The sequence below is a fragment of the Mus caroli genome, unplaced genomic scaffold (genome assembly GCF_978045245.1).
Source record: "Mus caroli unplaced genomic scaffold, Mus_caroli_1 scaffold_6, whole genome shotgun sequence".
Classification (NCBI taxonomy): domain Eukaryota; kingdom Metazoa; phylum Chordata; class Mammalia; order Rodentia; family Muridae; genus Mus; species Mus caroli.
In genome coordinates, this window is record NW_028227261.1 from 107,107,865 (window position 1) to 107,134,348 (window position 26,484).

General features: G+C 43.9%; 1 long non-coding RNA gene across 1 annotated transcript; it reads right to left on the reverse strand.

Moving 5' to 3' along the window:
- Positions 1-1,217: 1,217 nt before the first annotated feature.
- Positions 1,218-26,484, reverse strand: LOC147004323 (uncharacterized). The gene is made up of 3 exons (XR_015047247.1): positions 26,335-26,484; positions 2,528-2,657; positions 1,218-1,586 (listed from the first exon to the last, which is right to left on the reverse strand). It is a non-coding gene; the product is annotated as an uncharacterized LOC147004323 (long non-coding RNA).

A 26,484-nucleotide genomic window follows, 5' to 3' on the forward strand; every position in this document is an offset into this window, starting at 1 on the left:
GCAGGGGCTCACAGTGAGGCCTTTCTCTTAGGATGTAGTCTGAGTTAGCTCAATGGGTGGGAGAGCTCTCTCTGGAGTAAGAGCTATGTTGCCTGCAGGTGCCCTTATCTATCTATGCTTTGTTTCTTTTCTCCTTGCTGTGACCTGACCTGAAGCAGCTTAAGGAAGGAATGGTCTCAGTTGGCTCATAGCTCTTGGGAATACGGTCTATCATGGCAGGGAGCATGTGGTTCAAGAGCTTGGTTCTTCAGGTCACATTGTTTCTGTGGATAGGAACCAGGGAGAGATGAACACGGGCACTTAGCTTGCCTTCACTGTGTTCAGTCTAGGACCCCAGGCACCCAATACCTTCTTCACTCAGTTTCCTGGAATATCCTCAGAGACACTCCCAAAGATGTGTCATTCAAGATCAGCCATTACACATACCCATTTGTGAAGCTAGCTGGACGGATGCCCGACAGAGTGAGAAGCTGATCAAAGACTTGTGGACTTAAAAGAGCTTAGCAAACGGGAAGAAGGACAATGGTTAAGAACATGGGTTGAGCCGGGCGTGGTGGCGCACACCTTTAGTCCCAGCACTCGGGAGGCAGAGGCAGGCGGATTTCTGAGTTCGAGGCCAGCCTGGTCTACAAAGTGAGTGCCAGGACAGCCAGGGCTACACAGAGAAACCCTGTCTTGAAAAACCAAAAAAAAAAAAAAAAAAAAAAAAAAAGAACATGGGTTGTTCATCAGGAGGATGCAGGTTCAATTCCCAGAAACCACATATTATCTGTAACTCCAGTCCCAGGGGATCTGACACCTTCTTCGGGCACATGCATGGTACACAGACATGTATGCAGTCAGAACACCCAGTACATGAAGTTTAAAAATACCTTGCCACCACTGCCACCAATATTATATATAATTTTCAGGACTATGAGCATAAAAATAATTTATATAAAGTGTTTAGGATTCAGGTCACTGTTACTCAGGTAGGCAGTTATTACAATAAATGGTGTCAGGAAAGACAGAAATCTTTCCTCATCCTCCTTGCTTTTAGAACAAAGCAGCTTGTTCTGTGGTGAACAGAAAGTCATTCTTTTGAGAGAGCAGTCAGGCAACCTCAGAGAGGTCAAGGCTCCCCCAATAACCCGTCAGGAAGATCGATTCAAATTCAATCCCATCCTCATTGTTCAAGTGAATATGATGTGTGTGATGAAAAACTTGGTGTCAGCCGCTTTGCTTCCTAGATTTTCTACCTTGTAAGGTTTCCTCTGCCTTTGGGAAGCCCAGGATGTCCATTCCCAAAGATCTTCAGTGGGCCAGATGGAGATCATTGCACCGACTCCAGATGTGGGGTTTTGGCCACCGGGAAGCCCTGGAGTCCTTCAGTGGACAGTCTTCAGGATGGCTGGGAGCCACATGTTTGGTATGGACTTGGGATCTGTCCATATAAAGGGTCCGTCCCTGTGTGGCTGCAATGGGACAGTGAGGTTGAAACAGCTCTTGGGAAGTGGTTTCCTCACAGGACTGGTTTGCACTCTGAGCAATGGCTATGAAGATGGCAGTTGCATGTCATGGTATCTGAGGTTTAACATTGTTTACTCCTAGTGAAGAAAAAAAGATTCTGTGTTTGGAGTGTGAACTCGGGTCATGCTGACACAGATGCTGAAGACCACGTTCTACCAGGATTACTTAGGTAGGTAAGAAAGCAACGGTGCTAGCCAGACCGTGACTAGGAAAATAAATGTTTGATCAAGGAAATTAAGTGGCCTCTGATTCTCCCAAGGAATAAGAGAACTCAGAATCTGAAGGCCCAAGACGTGGACAGTGAGGCATCTGGAGCTGTCGAGGATAGCTCAAATGTTAATGTGAATCTAAACATGCACATGTAGTTCAAGAAGGGTGTGAGGATGCCACTGCCAAGATCTACTGCATCAGAGGTCATCAGCTTGAAATGTAACGTGAACGTGGGTTTGGCCAAGGAAACCAGATAAACCCTACATTCTGCATTGCCCAATTGCTTTCTTCCTTATGAGGAATCTGAAGAGACATGACCAAAAGTATAAAAACAAACAGGACAGAAGAAAAGAAGGAAGGAACGGAGGGGAGGGGAGGGGAGGGGAGGGGAGGGGAGGGGAGGGGAGGGGAGGGGAGGGGAGGGGAGGGGAGGGGAGGGGAGGGGAGTGGAGGGGAGGGGAGGGGAGGGGAGGGGAGGGGAGGGGAGGGGAGGGGAGGGAAGGGAAGGGGAGGGAAGGACAGGACATCCTTAGCTGGGGCTTTTGTACCAAAATCTATCCTGGAATTTCAATAAACTCAGCTAGAGCATGTGAAGGGCTCCTTTTCTTAATCAGAAGTCACGCATGTTCTGGTCTACTTTCTATTGCTTACAGCAAAATACCTGATGTGTGCCACAGGCCCAGTACCCCTCACCATGGCTACCAAGGCATGGAGACCAAGCCTCAACATGAGTTTGGGTGGAAATAAATCATATTCCAGCCATTAAAACATGAGTAATTACTGCCCCACTGTACCCCCAGGGACCTACTTCCATGTCCAGGGCAAATACATTTTGGGCTTCTAGCCTCTGGGTATGACTTCCACATTCTTCCTCCTTTGACCTCATCCAGAGTTCACTGTCATTGGCTGTCCAGAGGCTGAGAATGCCGTAGGGAAAACTGCAAACCACACAGAGAAATAAAAAAGCGTTTACTACAGCCCAGAGAAGAATTTCCTCTTGAAAACATATTGTTACCGTTGTTATTTTGTGTTCTCTCTTCTCTCTCTGTCTCTCTGACTCTGTCTCTGTCTCTCTCTGACTCTCTCTCTCTCTCTCTCTCTCTCTCTCTCTCTCTCTCTCTCTCTCTCTCTCTCTGCATACACATATGTGTGAGTGTGGAAACTATGGGTTAATGTATTCCTCTATTGCTTATTGTTTTTTTAGATGAATCTCTCACTGAACCTGAGGTTAACTGGTTTGGTTAGACTGGCTTGTCAATGGGTTCCAGACATCTGTCCATGCCTGCTGGCCCAGTGCTAGAATTACAAGGCACCATAGCTGGTTTTGTTTTTTGTTTTGTTTTTAATGCAAATGCCGGGATCTGAACTCAGGTCCCCATGCTTGCTCCTCAAGCACTTGAGCAACTGAACAACTTTGATAAGAACCTTCATCAACCCAATGAAGGACTTTGAGACAGCAAAGCCCTCCCTATCAGAAGAGCTGCCCCCAGAGATGGTGAACTCTGTCGTTCAATGTCAGTTTTTACTGGAGATGCAATGGAAGAGTTTAAAGTCTTGGTGTCATTTAAATCTGAATTAACTCCCACAAGCTCAGATTCTGAATGTGTGTTCCTCAGATGGTTTAAGGAAGCTGTGGAAACTTCTCGAGGTAAAGCCTCACTGGTGGAAGCCGACCGCTCATTCCCAGGTTTCTGGGCTTCTGTGGTGTAAACAGACTCTACCACATGCTCCCACTACTGGGCACGCCCCTCCATGAGGAACTGAAACCCTGTGAACCCATCAATCCAAAATCAATCTTTCCTCCTTTAAGTTGTTTCTGTGAGATGTGGATACAGCCACATAAAAGTAGCTAATGGAAGCCTGGGAAAGACACACGGGGGGGGGGGGGGGGACGGACTTCTCCATCTTAAGAAGTTATCAGTCTGAATTACACCACCATCCACCCCAGCTGCTGACCTCTTGACCACTGAAGTCCCTCCTTCTCTGAGATGGCAAACCTTTAATCAGTATGCCGCATATCCTGGTGTGGGGAAGGGGGGACCGAGTGTCTAGAGTATCTGCACACATTGAACACAGGAGCTGATGGCTACACTCTAAGTAAAACCATGGATGGGCTAGTGACAGGAAATTGTAGGCACAAGTGACATGAGGGTTCTTACATTGCCAGGACAGGAAAAGGATGAGGTCATATGGATTTTAAAAACATACATTTATATCACCCGCTCTTCCTAATGTCCTACCAATCTATGCTTTTCCCTTCAGAAATTGTGTGCAGGCACATGGTATATGATCCAGCTTCCCAACGGCTTTAGGAGATGCCAAATATTTAATGACACCCCACCTCGAAACAATAAATACATTTGAGTCAGTTCAGACTCCTGGGGAAAAGGATGCTGAAAATTTGATGAAAGGGATTAATAAATTATAACCAAGCTATTAAGATGTGAATCGCTAAAGACTCCTGACACTCTTTTCCTTCCTCTAATTAGAATTAGGAAACAAATAAACAGACTTGCCTCCCTGTGCTCAGAGCTCTGCCCCACCCCTCCAAAGCCACTGTCTGTCCAGCTCGTCGACCTTCATTTAGACAGTCAGACGGCTTTCAACAAGATGGGCCGTAAGGTGCTCACAGCCAGTTTAGAGACAGTGTTCTGATTCTCTGAGCCAGATGTTAGGACCTTATTGATGAGATGCCAATCACACAGCTGGGGAAAGAGAAGGTCCAATTTGTGGGCCGTGGGGTATCTTCCCAATCAAAGTCCTCCTGCTGATGGATTTCAGGGCCTGCTTCAAACTGCATAAGAAGACTCAAGCTTCCCAGAAGGAAACTTAGATTGTTTGCCCACCTTTGCTTTTTGTGTAGCCAGAAGCTGAGTCCAAAGGAGAGGGAGCATGTTGCCCAAAAACATGCAAATTGTGATGATGAAACCCATACCACTTGGCTGGAGATATGGCTCATTCATAGAGGGTTTGCCATAAAAGCATGAGAACCTAAGTTTGGATGCCCATGGCCTATGTAAAAAGCTAGATGTGGTTACATGCACATATATGTTACCCCAGCAGTAGCAGGGATGGGGGTGGGGGAACAGACAGATTTCTAAAACTCATTTGCCAGCAACCTAGGCAAATCAATGAGTTTCAGGTTCATTGAGAGACTGCTTTAAAACATAAAAGGTGAGGAACAATCAAGGAAACACACACATACACACACACACACACACACACACACACATTTTGCATAGATAAAGCCTGGATGGCTTCTCTTTCTTAATAATTGTTGTGGAAGTATGTCACATGCATACTGGACCCAGAATCTGACATTTGCTCATGTACCACATGCCAAAACAAAGACAGCGTAGATGAGTCCAGGGTGGGCATGGAGGGTAAAATGAGGAAATCATGAAAATTTATCTAATCTCAAGACCTTCATTTTGCTTTTACGTGCAGAGTGAGTGACTCAGTGCCAAGAATGGACGTGTGGCTCAATGCCAGCAATGCAAAAACTCATTTTCCTCCAAATATTTCATGTGTTCTGCATCAACACAATCTTCAGCAAACATCCACTCAGGTTTGTCATCCCTTCCGTGGTGAAGAAAGAGAAATAAGACACAGCCTCTGGAGGCTCCCTGACTAGGAAGAGTCGCAGATGTCCCACGGGTTGCAACCTGAGAGGGCGGTGCTACATGACAGATGTATGCAGGGTGGGGATGACAGCTGAGCTAAGTGTTGAAGGATAAGTCAATTGGGAACATGGCAAGGAAACCGAGTTCAGACAGAAGAGACGCTAAATCGTGACATGAGATGGTCCGAGAAATCGTGGCCAGGGGCAATAGTATAGTTACATTTTAACGTGTCAAATTAAATGTAGATTGGTTTGTTTCTTTTTCAAGAAGAGGCCATCACTGAAGAGTGGAAGAAGAATCTGTCTGGAGCAGAATTAAAGTAATAAAAGCCCAGTGTTACCATTTATAGTTGTTGATATGAATTTCCTGTGCCAGGCTTCTGAGATGCCCAGCTACCACACCATGACTAGACCGTGTCATCGCCAGAGAGTGCTGCTGAGGAAGTGTGCCCAGGAGGACTAGTTGGGACTAATGTGGACCATTGCTTCTCGGATTTTCAATCCTATTTGTTGAGACCCAGGGATGTGAAATCACTGGACCCAGCATCGTAGATCCAAGTTCAAATGCACACCGTGCTATCTCTTGAGGGGGGTTTTCTTTTGCCATAATATTTAATGACCCCAACATCTTCCTATAACTGCCTCTGTGGTGGTTCTTGTCCAAACACCCAGAACACTCTAAAGCTCAGGGGGCGGGGGGACACTTCCCCATCCTCTGTGGTACCCCAGATACCTACATATTTTTCCTGTTGGGTGATCTCCAGGGATGTGGGCATGTCTTGCCAGTCCATTCTATTTTTTACAGGTGGGATAGTTTTCATACTGTCCCATGCCTTCCCTTCTTCCCCCTGTGCTTCTGTCCCTACACCCAAGATGAATAGCTATTTGTCAGCCTTAAAGGTCAGCCTTTCCTAAGGTGACCACTCCTCGCTCACACACAGTCCCTCTCGCTTCTGTCTTTTCCATGCCCTCGGGGACTTCCCTACCATCTGCCAACAATGTTAACTTACATCCCACAAAGTACTGGATTCCCAGAGCACAAAGTTGCTTGCCAGTTCATTCTAGAGTGCTGAACACCAGTTGGGTCAACCAGCCTCCCAGGCAAAGAGATTCCAGGCCTGACTCTGCCATCTACTGGTTGCCAGTCCCAGGCTGCATTAAACACCAGTGACCATGCCAAGGCCTGACACAAAGGCACTCATGACAACTTTCTCCCTGTGATGTACATCTGTCATCTTGGTCACCCATTCCCCATTGCTAGACCATGCAAACGTGAGCAGGTGCTAGCGCTGTGTGGCCGAGTGTTCCTGGTCAGTCCCAGCATCCCTCACAGTCCAGCCATCTCCTTTCCAACTTCCAGAAAGTCGCCACCATACATAGTGAGTGAAGCACACCCTGCCCCGTTTCTAGCACATTATTTTTGCCCCTCTTATTATAGCTCTCTGGCTATTTCAATGAGATTTTTGCATAGGAGTGGAATAAAATGCATATATTCATATTTTTGTCTTGGGCATCATCAAAGTATTGAAGCAGATAGGTTATTTTAAGAGGCTTCTCTGACTGAAGGATATTCTGAATCCTTTTGGATATTCTGGCTCACTCTTCAATTACTGGATTTGAATCCTGACTCCTCCACCTTATATCAATTACATAATGTCTCGGAGTCAGTTATCTCATCTGTAAAATGGGAATAGTGCCGCCTATTATGACATGTTCCACCAAAGCCTGTTAGGTCCCAGCTGGTGGCACTATTTGGGAAGGTTCTGGAAGGTCGTAGGTTTGGGAGGCAGGCCTCCTTGGAAGTAAAAGATCAACAAACGGGTCTTGGCCACTTCTATAGTCTCCTTGTTCTTCTTCCTGGCCACCAAGACGGGAAATGCTTTGCTCTGCTATGGCCTCCTCACCTATGAAACAAGGAGTCAATATAAATTTTTCCTTCCCTTACATCTTTTATGTCAGGTATTAGGCCACAAAGACACAAAAGTGATATATCCCTATTTACACAGGGTGTTGTAAACTTGACAGTTACCAAGTACTCATCATAGGTATTCAATTACACACTGTCTTCCTGTGTTTAGGTTTAAGTGTTCTTTACATATATTGGTTTTTCCCCCTTCTATAATATCATCTAAATTTGGGGAAGATAAACTCTGTCAAAACTCCATGTGACCCAGAAATGAACCAAGTAAACTAACACTGAGAAGGCTTTTTTAGACAGAAAACTATGTATTGCATAGAGCTCAGCCTCACTGAGTTATTTGGGGACACATTGTAACAGGTTGTGATGTAAACCTGATACAATTTCCACTTTTCTGGTATCCTTTTCCCCGGAGTGTCTGTACTGAACCTCTTAACTCAAACATCAGCTTGTAGTTTCTAGGCAAAAATTCTCAGGCAGAACTTAAACCTCCCAAGTCCCAGCCACCATGCCCAAAATGATAATCCCTTGAGAATGTTAATTGAATGCTATAATTATAGACTATGCATAATAGGCATTTTGCACTGATGTTGTACACTGCCAAGAAAATATTTACTTGGCTAACTCAAGTCCATGACCAAGTCTATTTTTTTCACAGCAGAAATAATGCTCTCGTTTGGCACCACCAGACGCACCCGTGGGAAGTATCCTGGATGCTGCAAACATAATCAAGATGTCTCATACATGTGCCCCTTATAAGTCATATGCCTCCTTCCTTTGCAAGAATATCCCTAAGTCTTGTGTGGGCTCTTTTTTCTTCCTTCCTCACTTTTCAAGAAATTAGCTGCTTGTTGGAGATCCGTTGAGGACAAACAGGAGAGGCTGGAAGTTGGGGCTAAGACTTCTTGTCTCAAAGCCACTTTCACCAAATCTATCCTTGCTCTTGATATTCATTTCCCTGTGGCTTTTGGTCCATGCCATTCAGTAAAGCATTTCAAAAGCACAGGCTGTGTGGCGTTTAGTTTTGTTTGTTTGTTTGTTTTGACTTGTTGTCGATGTTGTTGTTTATTGACACACACGGGTTATCTGAGAAGAGGACTCTCAATTGAGAAAATGCCTCCATCAGATCGCCTGGATGCAAGTCTGTAGGGGCATTTTCTTGATTGATGATTGATGTAGAAGATTCCAGCCAACTATAAGAGTGACACCCTGGGCAGGCAGTCCTGTGTTGTGGAAGAAAGCAAACCAAGTAAGCCATGGGAAGCAATGGTCTCTACAGACCTCTCCTCCATGGTCTCTGCCTCAGCTCCTCCCTCAGGGTTTCTGCCTTGAGTTCCTGCCCTGACTTGGCTTCCTGAAGGACTCTAAGCTGTAAGATTAACCCTTTCCTCTCCAGAACAGGCTGCCTCATCCCGGGCACGTGCCCTCCTTCATCAGTTGGTCCCTGGCAGTGGACATGGTGGGTTGATATAATTTCTCCTTCCATGCTGCTGACTTCCCAGGCATTCCTTGGGGTACATCTGTCTTCTTCAGGGGTAATCTGTCTGTCTGCATAGCTACTACCTAGTCCTAAAATGCATGGATCTACTCACCTTTAGGAAAATCCCGAAGCAGACTCCATCCCTCTGGCTATCCATCAGGTTTCACAAGACTAGGGGGAGAGCTTTAGGGTTTGGGGTTTGGGGATGTAGACTTGACCCCATAAAAGACAGCATTCTTTCCTTCAGGAAAGAATTCCTCCCTTGTCGATGTCGTGGGTTTCTGAGGGACAAGAAGTGTGGCTGCCTTATTCCTGTCATCTTTAGTCAGAAATTCCAAAGGCCTTTGAAAATCCAAGTCCTTTGGTTTGTTTCTGGTCCTCTGTGTTGTGGATAGCTTTATAGATTTCAAAAAAAAAAAAAAGCTAGCTATGGACCGAGATGAGGGCGTGTACACTTTTGACAGTGCAGTGTCTGTCACCATCCACCACGTGCCCCTTCCAGTCCTTTGACTTCTGTTCATCTCCTTGCAAGTGGCCTCCTCCTTTCTTCTCTATCAAGACTGTCATCCAATCTGGGAATTGCTGTGCTGTCTAAATCTCCCTCAAGAGAAACTCCTCTGGCTCCCCTATCTCTCCTCCAGCCAGAAGAGCAAATTGTGCTTGCAAGATTAGCTCTTTCCTTTCAAGACCAAATCGTAGAGAAGTCTGCAGTGGTGCCTCAAGCTTCAAGTGCTCTGGCAGAGTGGTGTGGCTCCCCAGGGACACTCTCAGCTAGTGCCTTAGAGAGTGCTTCCTTCTAGGCTTGATTGAAAGGGCTCCAGGGTGAACTGCTCTCAGGCAGGTGCCCCACACTGTACCCCTTCTCTGGAGGCCCACTGACATTACAGGGATGAGCCTCCGTTGGCTGAAGTGTCCCTCATTCCTCCCTCCGCACGCCCCCCTTGGGGACCTCAAGCGTTAGAGGCGCGGAAGAAGCAACATCCTGCTCACCAGCGTTTCCACCTGCTTTCTGCACCTGTTTTCTTGGGTTCCCGATCCAAGGGGAGAGGAAAGATGATTCAACCTTGCCTGTGTGTTTATCCTGCTGGTAGACTATCATTAAATATGGAAAATCATGCAAGTGGGATTCCAAAGACATGGATCAGTAGGCTGACAGCTCCCCTGGACTCATACAGATTTAAAAAAAAAATAAAGAAAGAAATAAAGAAATAAAAATTTCAGGATTCAGAAGAGGAGGGAGGACCTAGCCATGCCCCTCCACGTGAACGGAGCAGCAGGTGAAAGGGTCGGTACTCAACAGCGACTTCTGCTGGCGAGCTCCTATTCACAGCCCCCGTAAACGGGGGCAGTTTTTTGTCTGTCTCCCCCATTTGCCCAGCAAGCTGCTACCCTGCTGTAGTGAGCAGGGTAGATTTTAGAAGATTGAAGATTTTAGAAGAGAGCAGGAGAGACCAGATGAGTCTTATCAGGTCGTTGGTAACGGCTGCTTTAAAATGTTTTCACGTTTGACTTTGAATGAGTCTTCCAAGACAGTGCAAACAGTGAGGCAGACCTTAAACTTCCCAGCTTGAAGTAAGCTGAGCTTCCTCAAACCTCTTTCTCTTGTGATGCTTTCAGGGTGGGCTTAAAAGATGCCTACCATGTCTTCTCCCCATGGTGAGCTCTTGGTGTGGGTAGGTCAGCTACACCAGTTAAAATTCCCAAAGCATCCCAGTGCGGGACTGTTTATCTTACGGTGACTATAAAATCACTAAACGCTATTTTAACTGTACCAATGGTCACAGGACTTTTGAACTACAGACCTCATGGGGGGCTCTAACCGGAGGTTTTTGAAGAGAAAGATGCCTATGCAGGTAAACTAATTAACTCTGTTTCCCTTTTTGAACCGTACAAGGATAAACTAGGACAAGACAACTCCTCTGTAGCATTTGCATCACCTCTAACGCTGACTGGGACAAATAAGTATAGGATTAAAATTCAGCCTCAAGATACTCCTGGGCCCCCTGCCTGGAACTGTTGCTCGCCGCTTTTGTTCCCCCTGGTAAGAACACACTCAGGGCAACCGGAATCTTCTGCGGCACAAGCTTTATTGCTTACCCCATCAGGAGCCAGTGGAGAAGAGAGCCAGAGAGAGAGAGAGATGGCGGAGCCCCCTCCCTTTTATGGAGGACTGTCCTCCGCCTCGGACGTGTCACTCCCTGATTGGCTGCAGCCCATCAGCCGGAGTTGTCGTCACGGGAAAGGCAGAGCACATGGGGTGGGAAACTACCCCAGCGCATGTGCAGATGGTTTGTTTACTACTTAGAACACAGGTGTCAGTGCCATCTTATAATGGCGAATGTGAGGACGGCTCCTTACATGGAACCTTGTTCTGGGACCTGAGGGTGGGCAGGGAAGGCCGGGAGGGAAGACCATTGGTAAGGATGGCACCTGGGGAGATCACACACAAAGACCAGAACAGTCAACAGAGCCCAGAAAGAAAAGGACAGCATCCGTATGTATCTTGGAAACTAAGTTAAAACTGTGTTATAGCCCCATGTGCTAAAGGTAGGAGGCCCAGAATCTTCCTCCCACTCATACAAAAACTATACAAAAACGCCAAAGGCTTACACAAGGAAAGAAGGTGAGGCATAGAAAGGGTTCTGTATGGTTCACAACTATGAGCCTGACTGTCCCTGCTCCTGTTGTGACGCTCAAATTAGTCCTCAGCCATCTACCCAGAACTCCTATTATACAGCCATTCACCTAGCCAGCCCATGGAGCCCACACACCCACCATCTACACAGCACCCTGCCATCCACCCAACTCGCTCACTACCCATCCAGGGACCCAAAATAGACAGCATAACTTTAGCACCCCATCCACTCCTGAATGCTCTAATCCCCCATAAGCCTCAATGCAATGCTATAGTTGGCTCAGACATCTACCCACTATAGCAGCTGCATCATTTTCCAGGAGTCCCCTGGGCATCAGGTTACCCACTCTTCACCACCCTGTCCCTGATCTGAGAACATTCCAGTCTTTTCTCCCACTAGCATATCTATGAATCTATCATGGGTGACCCAGAACTCAGAAATAGAAATCCCAACCCATCTGGAAGTTTTCTTTATCTAATTTTGTTTTGTTTTTTAATGGTTTCTTAGATATCGAGAATATTGTGATATGCTAGCCCATCACCAATAACACTTTGGAAGTATAATACTTCGGACACGACTTCACCTAGCTAAGGCTGGGAGTCAGATTTGAAAAGGAACCGCACATCCGGCTTTGCTGCTGCTGACCTTGTTAGAGTTGAAGAGACAGGTTTTCTCTAAACAACTTCCCAGGCAGAGAGATCACAGCTGATTTCTGTTTCCATCCAGTGTCACGGGAAAGTAGAAAATGGGGTTATGGGGACATTACTGTGGGCTGAACTCTGGCAGCCCCGAGGTTTACTGGATTCGCTGCTCTGACCTCAGCGCAATTCTTCTCCTGAGTGATAACGTCTCAGGGTTTGGGTGAGAGCTCTCGTGTCTCTTTAATAGCACAGTCACTCTGGTTTCTTCTCTTCTGGCTGGGCTCCCTCTCTGTTTTCAGGTGTGTAAGAAATATGGACGCCTGACAACGGCATCACTGGGCTTCAGACAGAAAAAAAAACTTAGTCACCATACTCCAGAGACTCGACCAGGTGCCAGAAGTGTTTGAAGTCTGAAGATTTAGGAATAGTCTTAAAAGCTGGCCTAATGAGGAGGGAGGTGCTTTCCTGTAATTACCCTCAGAGCAAAGGCTAAGCACTTTGAAATATTGAACACATTGTTAAAAGATTATTTTCAAATTTCTCAAGAGGAGAAAATGTGAGAACATCTGTTTTTTAAGTTACCGTAAAATATTCATGTGTAAACTGCACAGTGCTTCCCTTTGAAGTCACTTGGTGATGAAAGTTCAGAATATCTCAATTGGGAAGAGAAAGAAATTTCCCAGTGAGGTCTTCCTAAATCTTCCTATCTTAAAATTCTCTTTATAATACTGCACCTTTCCTGGGGGATTAGTGCCATGGTATTTAAATAGCGGGTTTTATTTTTTAAATAAGAGTAGTTAAAAATAGCTCCTTTTTGGCAAGTGGGAGAAAGTCCTCAGAGCTGTTCTGGTCTCTAGAACATTATGTAAAGGAGCCGGAAGCCATGAACCAAGACGTCCAGTGCTGCAGCACTATCCCGCCCTCTATAGAACAGCTCAAATTAATGAGTATTACTCAAGCCCCGAAGTGTAGCGAGGCCCTTGGAACTCCTTTGGTTCCTGGGCATTTTGTATTCCTTCCAACAGCTGTGTTACCATTGTTTGAAGAATCCCAGGGTGAACTATTGGTAAGGTCAATGTAGAGATCTTTTAAATACAAAAAAAAAAAAAAAAAAAAAGCTTCCAGATTCTCCAGATTTCTTTTAATGCACTCCCAAGGGATAGTATTTAGAAACATGATCTAGTGTCTAGGAAAGACAAACTGGTCATCTGACTCACTTGATAAAATTTATGATGTCTGATAAGATTAAATTTAGCAGGGAAAATATGAGCCAGGAGGGTGTCACACACCTTCAATCTCAGCATGGCAGAGGCAGAGGCAGAGGCAGAGGCAGAGGCAGAGGCAGAGGCAGAGGCAGAGGCAGAGGCAGAGGCAGAGGCAGAGGCAGAGGCAGAGGCAGAGGCAGAGGCAGAGGCAGAGGCAGAGGCAGACTCAGACGCAGAGGCAGACGCAGAGGCAGACGCAGACGCAGAGGCAGACGCAGAGGCAGAGGCGGGAGGATCTGGGGCCAGCCTGATCTACAGAGCAAGTTTCAAGCCAGCTGGGGTTACATAGTGAAACCCTCTCTCTAGCATCTAAAAGAAGGAAAGAAAGAGCGAGCAAGATTAACCAATTAATTATAAATTTCAGATTTTAAAAGAGTAAGATTTAGTACGGTTGTCTTAAATAGTGTATTCTCTCTGACCAACCCCAGCTGATTCCCATTCCAGTGAACCTGTGAAAATTCTCCATTATGTGTAGTAGATACTTGGAGAAAATGCTTGTGTTTTTCTAAGTCTCCATTAAAGACGTAACAAATCCCTTCTTGACAAAAGAAATACATGCCAACTGAGGCATATGGCCAGTCTCACCCAGTGTATGTGCCTTGCACAGAATTGGAATCTGGGCTTCCACTCACTTCCTAAGAGCTGATAATTAGGGGAAACTAAACTACAAATGAGCACAAAGCAAAAATAGAAGGAAATGTAAGGAAGCTGTCCCAGCTCCCGAAGAACTCTGAGTAGTGAGGATCTCGTGTCTTATTCATGGCCCCTTTTCCCACATCTAACCCTTTTCCAGCATCCAGTAAATACTTGCATAATAAGATACAGGGACAATCCTAATGACTAGGCCACTGCTGCATCCATCTAAAGTGGGAGTCTAATTAGGGTAGAAAATGTAAGGCAGTAAGAGAATGAGTTTCATTAAGAAATAAATTCTTGGGCTGGAGAGATGGCTCAGCAGTTAAGAGCGCCGACTGCTCTTCCAAAGGTCCTGAGTTCAAATCCCAGCAACCACATGGTGGCTCACAACCATCTGTAATGAGATCTGACTCCTTCTTCTGGAGTGTCTGAAGACAGCTACAGTATACTTACATATAATAAATGAATAAATAAATAAATAAATATTAAAAAAAGAAAGAAATTCTTCTGCCCTAAGTGATACTGTGCTTCTTATATGAGGTAGAGATATAATACACTGAAGTTTGAGTAAGAGTTCATGTATGTTTGATATAAGCATATAAGATGTGCATTTCCAAAATTCTGAATACTACCCACAGCCCCACTCCATTACATACTTTCCTATTAAGAAAAGATATTATGTGGTAAAATATGAATGTGCATATTGAAATGCCAGCAAAAAGGAAATCTTAATGGTACAGAATGGATAAGGATGATAAGCGTTGGATCGGATGTTAGACCCAAGTTAGACAATGTTAGATCATCCTATCAATGTGATGGGATTTAGAATCACCATGGAAACACACTTCTGGGTGTGTCTATGAGGGTGTATCCAGAAAGGTTTAACTAAGTAGGAAGACTCATGCCAAAAGTGGATAGCATCCTCCCATGTGCTCAGACTCCTGGACCATGCACAAAAGGAGAAAGCAAGCTGGGCACTAGCTTTCATTTCCCAGAGCTCCCTGGCTGTGAACACGGTGTGGCCAGCTTCATTATTCTCTGGCTGCCATGCCTTCTCTACCACAGTGGGTTGTATCTCCTGAACTGTGAGCTCAAATAAACTCTTCCCTCAGAAGCTGTTTCTTGTCAGGTATTTGTACCTAGCTCTGAGAAGAATAACTGATAAAGAGGTGGGAGAAGAGATGAATTGATTGGAATGGATAAGAAGAGAGTGAGGTCTAAGAGGATTGTGTGGAGATGGGGAGGCGAGATGGGTAGGATAGGATGGGATAGAAGAGGGAGGGTGTGGAAGGGTGGGGTGAGATGAAAGCAATGGAGCTGGAGCACCTAAGGAATGCTAAGCCTGCCAATCTCCAGGGTTTTAATTATGCTCCAACAGCATCCTAGCATGCCTGAAAGACAGCGAGTCTCTGAAACAAAACTTTTGCAATGTTGCCATGCAAAATTTTGGAGATCTATTTAAGTAGTGAGCAGAAACTTATTCTGGAAAAAAAAAAAACTAGGCAATACAGTAGGTGTTTAACTGGCTAACCAGCGATCCACTAATGTTGTTTTGCCAAGTCTGCCAAAGCAGAGATGTCCGAGGTTCCAATCTCTGCAGCTGAGCACACCAAGCCTGCTCCTGCTTCTGCCCCTGCCCCCGCCCCTGCCCCTGCTCCTCTAACTTCTCTGTTTCTGAATTGTGCTCACTTGGAGAATTTGCTATCTACCACATCAATTTTATGAGATAACACACTAGCCAGGAAAAATTTAATATTTCTTCCTGTAACAAGGGGATGACTGTTGTTCCCATAGGAAAGAAGCACGGTCCAGTTTTCCATTTTATTGCAGGTTCAGTTTTCTAGATGTGGATGCACCTTTTTCTTTTTTTTGGTAACATTTATTAATTTATTCTATGTATATAACCACAATACCCTTGACATACCAGAAGAGGGCATTAGATCCAGGTAACAGATGGTTGTGAGCCACCATGTGGTTGCTGGGAATTGAACTCATGACCTTCGGAAGAGCAGCTGAGCCATCTCTCCAGCCCAAGTGGATGCACATTTTAATGGCTGTTGTTTTGCCCACCCTAATTCACTTTGCAGTTTCATCTAAGAACTCAACATACATACTATTTTCCAGAGTTGGTTGAAAAAATATGGACAGTAACTAGTTTTTTATATGTTAAATTTTAAAGCTGTAATGATTTTCTTGTACTAGAAAGAAAACATCTATTACATAAACTCATGTAAAGAAGCTAACAAGCTTTTGTAATCTGGGTAAATTCTTCGGTATCACATTTACCATTGCCTTAGTAGAATGAGCCTTTGTTTGACTTAATTTGAAATTGCATGTGATAATGAAATATTGAAATTGTTAGCTTAAATGTCCATATGAAACAGGTCCACTTGAGCAACACAGAAGTTTATGTCATAGTGTGTTTTCTAGGAACTGTGCTATTCTCCCATACCATCATAGCATGCTATGCCAGGAACATAGACAAACATGTGTGTCTTTCAACAACATCAGCATTTACTGAATGACAATGAATTTACAATATCCAAAGGTTTCAATGGCAGCAATTTTCCAGATACCCTGCTGATCTGACCAAGGTATACGTATTCTTTTATTCCAATCTCACTAACTTAGCTCTCACATCACACAGCACTCACGGAGTAGATATGTATGTGAGTTTACAGAATACTCAAGTGTAAAGGGTCATGGCAGAACTCAAACCATTTCAGAAGAGGGCAGACAACAAGCCAGGTCAGTGCTGGGTGGAAGCAGCCTCTGCTGCAATCAGGGTTGAGAATCATAGATTCTGGCCGTGGGGTGAGAGCTCTAACCAGGGTCTGAAAGCAGAAAAGGCAGGACTGGGTCCAGATCCATACAAGTGACACAGTGACTGAATAGACAGGCAGGAGAGTTGGCCATTTCAACATCAGAGGACCAAGCTGTGGGTGAAGTCCCATCGCCATCCAGGTATCAGATGATAGGTGGGTGGGGGGACATGCTTTTGCAGTGTTAGGTGACCATCAGTTTAAAGGGTCCTCCTAGTGGGAGAATTCCTCTCTGCTTAGTGTGTCTGATGAATTCTTGAGTCTAGTTTCTCTGATAGGACCTCAGTACATCAAAATGCCTCTACAGTCTGAAGTCACTCAATAAATGTATAAGAGAATGCTTTTTCTACTCCCAGAAATAAGTCAGTTATCAGTCTATACTGAGTAGATAGTGCCTGCTGCTTATATTTGAATTAGTGTAAGAATTAAAGTGTTCAGTCAAAAGTTCATTGCTTTGATGAAAATAAAAAATTAAGGCTAGAACAAAAACCGAAAAAAAGGACAACCACAGAGAGTTTACCCAAATGAGAGCCTGTCAACTGTGAAGCCAGGGACAGAAAGATGGCTTGGGGATTCCGAGTACTGGTTGCTTTTGCAGAGGACCTAGGTTCAGTTCCCAGTACCCACATGGCACCTCACATCCTTCCGGCTCAGGAGATCCAGCAATCTCATCTGGCCTCCTCAGTCAGATGAAGCATTCACACACATAGTCCTAGTTAGGGTTTCTATTGCTATGCCCAAACACCATGACCAAAGCGACTTGGGGAGGAAAGGGTTTATCTGCCTTACACTTCTATATCACTGTTCATTGTCCACGGAAGTCAGGACGGGAACTCAAGCAATGTAAGAACCTGAAGGCAGGGGCTGATGCAGAGGTCACGGAGAGGTGATGCTTACGGGCTTGCTCCTCATAGCTTACTCAGCTTGCTTTTTTATAGCACCTAGGACCACCAGCCCAGAGATGACTCCACCCATAATGGACTGAGTCCTTTCCCATTGATCACTAATTACAATATTGTTCTACAGGTTTGCCTACAGTCCAATCTTATGGAGGCAGTTTCTCAACTTGGGTTCCCTCCCCTCAGATGACTCTAACCTGTCTCAAGTTAACATGAACTTAGTCAGCACACACATAAAATGAAAATGAATAAATCTTTACCAAACAAAGTGTAAAACTGAGATTTAGGAAATAGTGGTAGGTAGAGTGCTTGCAAACACACATGAGTCCTGCGTAGACACATAATCGCCTGGAATTCCAACATTCTGGAGGTGAGAGGCAGGAAGACTGGAAGTCTGAGGCCAGCTTAGGATACATGAGACTCTGTTTGAAGGGAAGTGGAGGGCTGAGGAGGGGAGAGAGATCAGAGAGAGACAGGGGGAGAGAGGAGAGAGAGAGAGAGAGAGAGAGAGAGAGAGAGAGAGAGAGAGAGAGAGAGAGAGAGAGAGAATAAACCTCAATTTTTTTCAAGATGGCTAGATGGCTCTGTGATAAAGCCACCCTAAGTATACTTTTAAAATTTGTTAAAAATTCAAATATTTTATTTCAAATAAGGTAAAAGATTGCTGATTGACAAAGACATTCACATTCAATAGCTTAAGAACATAAAAATATTTAATAGATTTTTCTTAAAGGGTGTAAGCACATAGTATGTAAACAACAAAAGGTTTAGGAAATTAATCACCATGGGAATGGAGATTAAAGGTACACAAAGGCACACTCCCCTGACTGAGTGAGCATTGCTGACCACAGCCTGTGTGGGTGAGAAGACAACACAATTTCCAAGCATTCCTGACGGAACATAAGCTAGGAGGTAAGCCACTGAACATTATTGGTATTGGCAATTATTAATATTTCACTAACTGCAAAAACTACAGTTCTCTAAGCTCAAACTATCAGCACTTTGAAAACCTGCTACTCCGTGCCTACTAAAGGTGAGCACACACATAGCTTGAAACCTACCCCAGTTTCACTATTAGGTGTAGACTGCAGAGATGTGGACATGTGGGTGGGACAGCGTGCTCTGAGACATTCACAGTGGCCTTGATGACAGCCAGAAACTGTCCCAGGTTTTCAGGGAAATGTTGTGCTTTTCCACATTTGCTGTGTGGCATGGTGGATTTGCCGGATAGAGCATTTATGCTGTGTCGTGTTTCCATGAGTCCTGGCCTCGTCAGGGCTTTTGGCAATGCAGAGATAGATGTTGACATTGGTCGGGATACTTTTCTGTTTAGACTGAGCACTGTTTCTGTCCTTGGGTTACTTACGTGCCAAACCTTTTTGTTGGTTTGTGTTTGTGGAACCGACATTGCACCCCTGGGATGAAACTGGCTTGGTCTTAATGTGTTCTGAAATCTGCTCTGTAAGAAATTTAATTGAGGATTTTCATATCTGTGTTCTTCAGGAACATTTTTCTTCCTCCTGCCCTTCCCTGATTTGGGGGTTAGAGTAAATGCTGGTTTCAGCGTGAGTTTGTGGAGTCCTCTCTCTTTCTGCTTTATGGAATAGTCTGAATGACACGTTGGTTCTTCTTTAAATGTTTGGCAGAATTCAGAAGTGAATCTATCCGTGCCCGACCTTGCTTCATAGGGAGGTTTTGTGTTACCTCTTCACCCTTATCATTGCTGTGGATCTAGTTCTGCTTACAGCTTCTTGGTTTAATTTGGAGAGGTCATTTGTGTAAGCATTTTTTCCTTTTCTTTTTAGATTTTTCTGGCTTGTGGTAGTCCCTAATAATCCTCTCTTTTTCTCTGAAATCTGTAGTAATAGATTTCGAGTCTCAAATTTCTTTATTTGGAAGTGATCTCCAATTGACACTGGCATGCATAGATATTTATCAATCTTATTGTTTTCAAATATTCAGGTTTTTATTTGATCAATTCTATTTTTTGTTGTTGCTGCTGTTGCTCTTGTTGTTGTTTTCTATTTCACTGATTTCTGCCCTGATCCTTGTGATTTCTTTCCACCTACCACTTTTGGGTTCATCTGTTCTTGTCTTTCTGGGACCTTGGGATGTATTATTAGTTTTTGAGATCTCTTTTGTTTGCTGTTTCTAGTGTGGTCCCCACTGGAGGAACCACCGTTTTACCAAACTGGATTTGAGGCTCAGGAGGCTGTGTGCTTGTCCTGAGATTAGAACTTCCCCACTTCCATGTGTCTCAACTTTGAGGAAGACTCCGTCCAGCCGGGACACAATGCTGAGACCGAATGCAGCTCTCTTCCTGTATCCTTTCTCGCCCTTTTTTGGGATTTTAACGAGCTTCTATTAATCTCTTTGTAATAAAGTCTATTTTCTTTCATTCTGACTGCCTCCTTCACTGGCTCACACAGAGATACCCTGCATTCTCATATCTTACCCAGAAGTCTTCCTGTAGCCCTGTCCAGCAGCTCGTCTTTAAGATTGCCCTGCATGTTCTGAGGGCTCACTGTCATTTTAGAAGCAGCTTGCTAACTTACACACACATACAAGTCTCCTGATCAGGTTTTTAGTAACCTATAAATTAATTTTAGAAAAAAAAATGCTAATGTTGAGTCCATAAATATGAAATAAGCCTCGATTTGTTTTACTTCCTCTTTTACTGTAGCAAATTCGTCAAGAGAGAAAAAGCAATGTGGAGCGGGAGGCTCATTCCAGTGCGGAGCGGGAGGCTCATCTCATCGTTTTTCTTCTCTAAAGGATCTCGGTCCTGTGAGTCCCAAGCCTAGCTGCTCACTCCCTCATCAGTGACTTCAAATGCAGACTTGCCCCTAGTTTTTCCTTTTTAAATTTTAACATGGGGTGGGGGTGGGGTATGAATGTGGAGGTCAGAACTCGATTTCCGGAAGGTGGTTCCCTCCTCCCACTGTGTGGGCTTCAGATGTTGGGCTGAGGTCAGCAGACTTGCCAACAAGCACCTTTATGCATCAAGACATCTCCTGGACCCTATTCCTTGCTTCACCGCCCCTACCCCCACCCCCAGGAGAATCCTGTTTTTCTCTGAGACAAGCTGGTCCATCAACTTTGAAAGCATAGTATTACAAGATGAAAGTGGGACTCTGAGGTCCTCGTTGGGGTTTCTTGTTTGTTGTATTTGTATCTTTAGCCAGCTTCTGGTTTCTCTTAATAACATATTAAAGACACAAAGATGGGGAGTGACAGAGTGTATTTGGGAATTAATATTCTTCTGAAAAGAAAGGAGTTTTGTGAAGGAACATGAGAACTGCAGAAATAGGTCCATATGGTGCCAACAGATCCTGTGTTCACCAAGCATGAGGCTTTGGGCTTTCTAGTTTTTGGGTAGGAACCAAGAATTAAAGAGTAACTGGAAGCAAGTCTCACAGCAACCCAGTTAAACAGTAGAGCCTGGAGTTCAACCCAAGCAACCAGAGTTGGGGGATCTGTCCTAGCTGGGCACCTGGGTGGATCCCATTCTCCATCCACGGAGAGCTCTCAAATGTCCTTCAAGTTGGCATCATACACATTGACTTAAGAGGTAACAAGTCAGGAGGGCCACATGGAAAGAGTGGATAAATCCCTCGGTATTCTTTTTATATTTAGATTTCTATGTCCTTGACCAGTTTTCTTTGAACAAATAATAATTTCTTAAAATCTCTTTTTGTACTCCTGAAATTTATCGTCATGTATCTAAAATTCCTACTGCCCAGCTTGGTATAAATGTCACCCATCTTCTTGAATTTATCTTTCTGTCTTGAGTTCCCCCAACCCTACCCCTTCAAAAAGATCTATATTTAAGAAAATAGATATGTGACTTATTATAGCTTCTCTATATATTTGTGCTTTTTTTCTGGCCTATTTCTATGTGCTTGAAGTTGCTAATAAGCTATCTAGCTTTCACATCTATTATTATTACTTTTTAATTGTGGAGAAATCTTTTTGGTTGCATAATCTTGTCAATATTTCTATGCATGTCTTCTGCTGGCATGGGGGATTTCCAGAGCTATAGATATTTTTAATAAATTATTTTAATTTCTCTGCTTGTGAGAATAGTGTGCATTTTAACTTTTTTTTAATGTGAACACCATCTTTTGTGATGTATTCCTAACCTATTATTAGCTTTCCATCTCCCCTTGCTGTCTTCCCCATTTGTTCTTTTCATTAGCCTCACCACTGTCTGCCTTTTGGCAGAGACACTTCAGTTTTGCATATTCTAAGTAGGTGATATTATCTGGTGTTATTTCTTATTCACTTAAACGCTGCATACATTTGCCACCTCTGAGGAACTGGGCCAATAGTCTTAATTTTTAGATCCTATTGTCCTGGACTTGATGCTGAAGCCGTCTGTTGACTCCCAGTGATGGCTTCACTAAGTGTCACTTAATTGTCTTGGTTTCAGGGTATCTGCCCAGCCTGTGGGTTTAACAGATTAGCTGCCCTTTGGATCCATTATTAAAGTAATTTTTAAGATAGGTGGACAGTGAGAAGTTTTATGTGTCCTAAGATAATGATAATGATGGTGACATCAACAATGAGAAACGTAGCATTCAGGGTGTGCCTAGCCCTGAGCTAAGTTTTGGGCATCCATCATCTCTGTTAGTCTGACTAGCAGAGGTGTACTGACAATACTACACTGGCAGCTAAGCAGCAGAGGCCATTTAAATCCAGGCAGGGCTTCCTGACTCCTTGGCCTGTGCTCTGCCAAAGCAGACACTGGCATGGTGCATTGGGGGCATCAGGGAGTTTAACTTTACTGAACTACGTTCCCACCTCAACCCTTGTGGATCAGTTCCTAGATCCTCAACCAACTTTTGTAAAGTGTTTTGTAATTCTAAACTCCCACAATAGATATGCCAAAGGGGAAGGGGAAAGACCATGAGGTTTCGGCCCTACACAAAGAACAGACAACTAAGAAATGCTGGGCTTGGGAGAAATGTTCTTCCCCAGGGAAAAGCACACCAATTGGTTATCCAATACCAAATGGTCAGCCCTGAAAACATACACATATGTAACATTATATAGACTGAGCAGAATATATTTAGGAATATATATGTATATACACAAAGATAGATAGATAGATAGATGATTGATTGATAGGTAGATAGATAGATAGATGATAGATGATAGAGATGATAAATAAATGATAGATAGATAGATAGGTAGATAGATAGATAAATAGATAGATAGATAGGATAGATGATAGATAAATGATAGGTATGATAGATAGATAGATATGATAGATGATAGATAAATGATAGATAGATATGATAGATGATAGATAAATGATAGATAATAGATTGATAGATATGATAGATAGAAGATAAATGATAGATATGATAGAAGATAAATGACAGATATGATAGATAGATAGATAGATAGATAGATAGATAGATAGATAGATAGAAGATGTATTGATAAATAGATATGATAGATAGATAACAATTAATGAAAACAGAGGCCATGAATTTGAAAGAGAATAAGGACGGACGGTATTTGGAAAGGGTTAGAGGGAAGAAGAGAAGGGGAAATGTGTCATTATATTACAATTCAAAAAATAAAATAAATATCTTCTTTTAGAAAATGGAAGAAAAAAACATCTAAACTTCCTCCTCCAAACTATAGAGTTCCTGTGCCCTAAACAGCAGAGTCCACAGCAGATGTGTGGAACCCTGGAACCAACTGTCCCCTCAAGTTACTGGCCTCTGTTTCTCACTCCCTCCCCCTCTTTTTTTGTCGTTGAAACTTACTTTGTAATTGTACATAATTTTGTGGCATGTACTCCCTCAAGGACAAGTTTAACTCCTGACCTTCTCAGAACCACCACCCTCCCCAGGGTGATGTTTCTCCCTCTCTCAGCAGCCTGTCTGCCTGTAGCTCTTCATCTGCACCTCCAGCGTTTTACTGAGGTGAAACTTACTTAACATGAAATTAGCCACTTATTTTAAGGTGATGTTTCATTTCCATTCATGTACTTTAATTAAAAGACCATGCCTGTGCATATTTACAGGGTGTGCTGTGGCCTTTCTGTACGTGTATGCAATGTGTAACGACCACTTTGGAGTCACATGTTCACTGTCTCGGCCATTGTGAACCATTTTTAAATGAACTGGAAGGTCGGAGTCACTTCACGCCCTCAGTGCAAGAGACCTACCGCCTCTAGCTAGATCTACATTTCTACCATCACCAAAGCTCACGAACCATATGGTTAATCTCTCTTTTCCTAGGCTTGTGCAACTGGCTCAACAGCAAAGTCATATGCTAAAATTTGAATACGTTTATTAGTGAGCCGCAAAACAAAACAAACAAAAAAATCATGCCTTTTAGGGTGTGGCTCACTTCATTTGCATAAGCTCCCTGGTGGGAGCACCAAGATCTTCTACTATAAGGAAGGAGCTCTGGTCCTGTGGTATTTCCTTCTCTGTACACACTCAGGCACGCACGCACACACACACACACACACACACACACACACACACGTGTATATGAAGAGGAGAAATATGTGATCATCATCACTACCCCCATCATCATCATCTTTCCAACTAGTGTCCCTGAACCACTGCCATCAGCACCATACCTGGCCTCCTAGCTCTTCCAGCTGAAGGGCAAAGCCATTTGTTTTTCTTTTAATCTAAGTGAGACATTTACTTTTTCTCAACGACTTTAAATCAACAAGGTCTTTCTTGCCCCGAGGACTTTGTACACACCATCTGTCTGTCTGGAACACTTGTCCTTCCTCTCCACTCCTAACCCCACTTTCCCAGTGCAGCCTGACTGTTCACCCATCACTTTTCTCTGCACATCCTCCAACTCTCTGCTTTCATGTCACCCCATCATAGGGGCTCTTCCAAGCACACCTCCCCCTCCTTGATCCACTCTCCCCTCTACATCACCCTTGGTGACACTGTCCTGTTCTTTTCCTGCGCAGTGTCTCACATTCCTAATTGTAATGTATTTCATAGACGGCATACCCTCCTCTCCCACTTGGTCACTGAGGTTATTCAGGCAAGGAATCTCTTCTGCTCTTCTCGCCCTCTCCCAGCCCACAGCATACAAAGGCTGCAGTAAATACTTCATTGACTAGAACAAATGATCAATGTGGAATATTTAAGATCACTTTCCCTAAAATTCAAACAAAATGATATATTTGAAAGTGCCACACTTCAACAGGCTATACCTGCCAGAAGACCAGATAGGCCATCCCTGATTACAAGCTGTAGTACAGAGCTATGCTCTCCAGAGCTATAGTAATAAAAACAGCATGGTATTGGCATGAAAATAGACACACTGATCAATGAAATCAAATCAAAGATCTAGACATAAATCCACAGCTGACTTTTTGTAAAGAAGCCAGAAACACCCAATAGAAAAAAGACAGCATCTTCAACAAACAGCACTGTCTGCATGTAGAAGAATGCAATAGATCCATATTTATCACCCTGCACAAAACTCAAGTCAAAGAAGATCAAAGGCCTCAACATAAAACCAGATACACTGAACCTGATAGAAGAGAAAGTGGGGAATAGCCTTGAGTGCACTGACACAGAAGACAGCTTCCTAAACAGAACACCAACAGCACAGTCACTAAGATCAGCAATTAATAAATGCGACCTCGTGAAACTGAAAAGCTTTTGTAAGGCAAAGGACACTGTCATTTGGACAAAGCAACATCCTGCCCAATGGGAAAAGATCTTCACACACTCCACATCTGATGGAGGACTACTATTCAAAATAAGTAAAGAACTCAAGAAACTAGACATCAACAAACCAAACTATCCAATCAAAAAAGGAATACAGAACTAAACAGAATTCTCAGAAATATCAAGTGGCTAAATTATCACTTAAAGAAGTGTTCAACAGCCTTAGCCATCAGGGAGATGCAAATAAAAGCTACTCTTGCAATCTTGTAAGATTGCATCTTACACCTGTCATCATTGCTGGTGAGAGTACAAACTTGCACAGCCACTATGGAAATCAGTAAGGTGGTTCTCCAAAAAAGTTGGGAATCAATCTATTTTAAGACTCGGCTGTACCAGTCTTGGACATATACCCAAAAGACACTCCATCCTACCACAAGGACACCTGCTCAACTATGTTCATAAAGGTTCTATTCATAACACCCAGAAACTGGAGACAACCTAGATACGTCTCTCGATCGAGAAACAGATAAAGAAAATGTGGCACAACTACACATGGAGTGCTACTCAGCTGTTAGAAAAGCTCACATCCTGAAATTTGCAGCCGCATGGATGGAACTAGAAAAAAAAAGGCAACCTGAAGGAGGAAACCCAGACTCAAAGATGGTACATTCTCACTTGGAAGTGGATATCAGCTGCAGAGTAATCATACTACAGTCCATAGACCCAGGGAGGCTACATAGCAAGATTCTAGGGGGAATATATGGATCTTACTGGGAAGGAGAAATAGAATAGATTTGTGGGTGGACTAGGGGTGGGTGTGCATGGGAGCAGGAAGAATCAGGTGGGGGGAAGGAGAGGTGAGATAGAGTACAGGGAGAGGTATCTGAAAATGGGGAGCATTTAGGGGACAGTGTGGAAAACTAGAGCAGAAGAAACTTCCTAGAAACTCTGAGGGTGACCCTAGTGAGGACTCAGAGCCTGGGCCGGCCTTCTCTTGTAACCAGACAAGGCCCACATCTGTCTTACCTGGAAGATGTGCTGAGGCAAAGGTGGCTCAGAGCATGTGGGAGCAATCAACCAATGGTCAGCCTTGAGGCCCAAGCCACAAGAGGGAGTCCATACCCAACACTGCCTAAATAGCCAGGAACCAGAAGGTGGATGGCCCAGAGCTCTAGG